Consider the following 5,152-nt stretch of genomic DNA (forward strand, 5'->3'; position numbering starts at 1 on the left):
TTTTGTTGACAATTTGTCTTTTCTGTTGCTACAACTAATTTTTTTCTACTGAAAGTTTAACTATTCTAGTTGAAACTTTAATTATTTCGTAAAAAAAAATTTCGGTTGAAAATTCATCTTATTGGTTGAAAATTTAATTATTATAGTTAAAGATCCACGATTTTAGTTGAAAATTAGTTTTTTGTTGTAAATTAATTATTTTTAAGCATATAACTAATTATTTCAATTAAATATTCCATCATTTTACTTGAAAATTAATCTCTGGTTGAGTATTAATTTTTTTACTGGAAAATTAACTATTCAACTTATGTTTGAAAAATTATATTTCTTAGTTGAAAATTAGTATTTTTATATATATATATATAGTATGTTCTTGGTTAAACATTCATTTTTTTGATTGAAAATAGACTAGTCTAGTTAAAAGTTTATAATTTTAGTTGAAAATTAGTTGTCTTTTGTTGAAAACGAAATTTTTTATTCTGAAAATGTAACTTACTATTAAAAAGGAGTATTCCATCATTTTACTTGCAAATTTATCTCTTTTGCTGAAAATTAATTTTTTCAACTACAATTTGATCTATTTATTATATGGCTGATAAATTAACTTTTTTAGTTGCAAATTTTTCTTTTTCGTAGTAATTAATCTATTTGGTTTAAAATTCATCTTTTTAGTTGAGAATTTAATTATTCTAGTTCAAGATTCATCTTTTAGTCCAAAATTCATCTTTTTCATTTGAAATTCGTCTTTTTGGTTGAAAAATTGGCTATTTTGTTGACAATTTATTTTTTCTAGGACTTAAACTTATTTCCTTTTTACTGAAAATTCAAATATTCCAGTTGAAATTTGTATTATTTCGTGCAAACATTTTTTTTCGGTTGAAGATTCATCTTGTTGGTTGAAAATTTAATTATTCTAGTAATTTTAATTGAGTATTCCATCATTTTAATTGCAAAATAATTTTCTTTGGTTGAATATTAATTTTTCTAACTGAAAGTTTAACTATTCAATTTTTGGTAAAAAAAATTACATTTCGTGGTTGAAAATTATTTTTTGATAGAAATTAATGTTCTTGGTTAAATATTAATCTTTTTTATTGAAAATAAACTATTCTAGTTAAAGGTTTAATACTTTAATTGAAAATTAGTTGTTTTTTTTGTTGAAAATGAATTTTTTAAATCTGAAAATGTAACTAACTATTCAAATTGAGTTTTCTATCATTTTAATTGAAAATTAATCTCTTTGGCTGAAAATTAATTTTTTCAACTACAAATTCATCTATTCATTCTTTGGCTGATGAATGAACTCTTAGTTGCAAATTTTTCTTTTCCATAGAAATTAATCTATTAGGTTGAAAATTATTCTTTTCGATTTAAAATTCGACTATTCCATCACTTTGTTTGAAAATGTAATTATTTTGTTGAAATTACTTTTTTTTTTGGTTGAAAGTGACTATTTTTGTAGCTATTTTTTTTAATTATTTGTTTTTTTTCGTTGAAAATGATTTTTTCAACTGAGAGTGTAACTTCCAATTGAATATTCCATCATTTTAGTTGGAAATTCACCTCTGAGATTAAATATTAATTTTTCCAACTAAAAATTTAACTATTCAGTTTTTGGTTGAAAAGCGATCTCTTTTAGTTTAAAAATTCATTTTTTTCAGAAATTATTCTTCTTGGTTGAACATTCATCTTTTTGGTTAAAAATTCAACTATTCCACTTAAGAACTCATTACTTTAGTTGAAAAATCATCTTTTTCATTAATTCATTAATAATAATAATTATTATTATAATATATATTATTATTTATTAATTTAAAATTATCATTTTAATTGATCAGTTTGGTCGAAGATTGATCTTTTTTAGTTGAAAATTCAACTGCTTGGTTGTCTTTTGTAGAAACTTAATGTTTTTGGTTTAAAATTCATCTAATTTGTTGAAAATGCAATATTTTTACTTGAAAGTTAGAAATTTGAAGCGGTCTAGATACATAAATATGCACTTTATTTTAAGTATGAGAACATAAAATAAAGATTTGTTTGAACTATTATTCAAATTTATGGACTCGAGACAAAATCAATAACTTATCAGAATTTGTAAGTAAAACTCTTATTTCTGGAAAAAGTCGAATATATTTAGGAATATCTTGTAATATAATTTTGCCAAGCTTTCCAAACTAAAATTATTAATTGAATCCCTAGAAACTAAAAAAAGATTATTTATAATAAACTTGCTGAACTGTATACATATTCCAAGTCGATTGTTTTAAAAAATGCGAAATATTTTATTGGCTTCGCACTATGAAAAATTTTATCTAGGAAAAACTTCAGATACCTGGAAAAACCCTGATATTGTGAAGGATTTTTTCTCAAGAATTTCAGTAGGCATTCTGAAATTCTACTTTTGCAAAATGTGAAATTTGAAAGATTTCAAGAGAATACAATTTTGTTAAAAAATTTCGTGGAAAATTTTAATTAATTTTTTATTTAAAAAAAAGTTAATTGTGATACAATATTGCAAACTATTTACAAACATTTCGAAAAATTGACAAAAGGCAGGTTCTTCACTTGAAATATCAGAATCTCTCGGGGACAATATGTGTTATCTTCTAGTATATGTATATTTAAAAATTTTGCTTTGTTTTTCAAAATAACCCAAGTTTCTCAACAGTTAGGTTTTAAGTTATAACTTTTAGACCTAATTGAGATATTTATCGTTTTCTTTTTGATAATGATAGAATGTGTCGTCTTATTTCTAAATCCGCCTGAATATTTTTAAATGTTTCAAAATTGAAAAAATGAGGGTGGTCATGCTGAATATATTGAAATTAGGTTTTCTCAAAAAAACCAGACTTATATTTTTGCCAAATTATTTCTTGAATTTTTACTTTCTTCAAGGAGGTATGTATCTTTTGCCAGTTTTGTGCGGGCTAAATAGCTATTGTGACCAGGAGCATTTTTTCATAAAATTGAATTTTCTCATTTTCCTAGGAAACAGTGACTGATACGAAAATATGTGAAGATAAACATTTTCACATATGAAAAATTTCTTTTAAAAATACTTTTTTTAACACATTGTATCGTTTACGAGAAAAATTGGAAAATTATGTTCTCAGAACAAAAAATCTCCCGGCCTCAAAACTTATTTTGCCCACATATAATTGACAAGATGTCTTCCTTATGATAGTACAAATTCAACGAGAAATTGGCAAAAAGTATAAGTGTGGATTTTTTAATAAATAGACTTTTAGTATTTTTAGAGAAAACACCGCCATTTTGTTAATTTTGAATTTTTTCCGGCGGATTTCGCAAGAAAACGATAAACGCTATGATAATCCGAAAGAAAATACAAAATATTTTACTCAGGTCCAAGGTTATGGGATTTAAAAAGATTATGTTTTTTTTAACAGAGCACAACATTCAAGTACGCATAACTTTGTTGACATTATTTTCACAAATCGAAAAAATACGTATCGCCTGATTTCCTTTATTTGAAGTATATAGGAGCTTTATAAAACTGCGAATTTTTTATTTGTTTATTTTCATAAAAATTCCAATAATTTTAGAAGATGTTTGTAAGGTTAGAAGTTCTAAAAAGATAAAGAAATAATAAAAAATTTGAAAATATTTCAAGAAACTCACAAGAAAATGTAAGTTGTTGAATATTTCGAGGGGTTTTTAAAGTTTTGAAAGATTTTAAATAATGGAAACATTTTCTTTAGATTTCCGGTGAAATTATAAATCATTTATCAATTTGAAAAATCTATTTTTTAAATAAAATTTCTCAAAATTAAAAAAAATCTAAAAGTGTCAAAAAAGCTGAAAGATCTAAAGAAAATTGGGTAATTTTAAAAGATTATTCAAAATTTAAGGAATAATTCGAGTTAGTTTAAAAGATGTTTGCAAATTCTTCTCTTGATATACAAATTTTACCTCTTTGGTTAAAAATACAATTGTTTGTTTGATCATTCTAATATTTTCATGAAAATTCATCTTTTATGGTTAAATTCAATCCTAATCTGTTAAAAATATTTTTTTAAAATTTTAATTATTTTTTTGATAATTCGTCTTTTTTTTAGTTTCAAAATTAATTTTTACAAGCTAAAAATTTAACTATCCATTTTTGGTGGAAAGTGGATCTTTTTTAGTTTAAAATGCATTTGTTTTGTTTAAAATTCGTCTTTTTTTGGTAGAAAATGAATGTTCTCGGTTGAGATTTTATCTGTTTGACAGAAAATGCAATCAATTGGCTTAAAACGGTTTTTTTATATTATTTAAAATTCATATTTTCGGACTAAAAATTCAACTGTTTGGTTATAATTCAAATATTTTGTTGAATTTTTCGTAAAATGTAACTATTTCATTGAGAATTCTTCTTTTTGCAGAAAGTTCATCTATTTGGTTGAAAATCCAATTATTTGGATCAAAATGAATATATTTGTTAAAAGTTCATATTTTTGAATTAAAAAATGTCACTTTTTTAAAGGAAATATGTCTTTATTTATTAAAAATGTAATTTCTTGTTGGTTAAAAATGCAACCGGTTGAAAAATTATATTCTTTGGTTGAAGATTCAACTATTTGGTTTAAAATTCGTATTTTTCAAAAATAATTAAAAATACCAACAGAATTCAAAAAATGTCAAACAAAATATGGATTATTTTTTATTTTGGAAAATTAATTCTAAGAGAAAGTGGAAAAATGTTTCAAACATTATAAATGTTTTATTCAAATTTAGAAAAAGAATTCAAGATATTTTAAAGAAATTTTTTGTTATTTTGCAAGGTTATAAACTTTTATACAAAATTCGAGTAAGTTTAAGAGATATTTAGAGGTTTTAAAAAGATTGAAAAATAATGCAACACTTTTAATTTTTTGCGACCAGGAAAAATTCACACATCGTACGAAATAATAATGAGATTGAAACTTTTATTTAAATTATTTAAAACGACTTTCATTTTAATTATAAGTTTTATAGTTTCAAGGGCTTCTTATTTTAAATTATTGAATTTTGTAGACTATACTGCTGGAAGTAAAAAGATGAAGATTCTATCATTTTAAATACGAGGGTAGTTCAATAAGTCCTTAGAATGACCAACAGATGGCGCGCGAATCGCTCCAAATCATCTGTTTTCAGTCAGCACCACTCCCGACTA

Source organism: Belonocnema kinseyi, chromosome 9 (genome assembly GCF_010883055.1).
Source record: "Belonocnema kinseyi isolate 2016_QV_RU_SX_M_011 chromosome 9, B_treatae_v1, whole genome shotgun sequence".
NCBI classification, from domain to species: Eukaryota; Metazoa; Arthropoda; class Insecta; order Hymenoptera; family Cynipidae; genus Belonocnema; species Belonocnema kinseyi.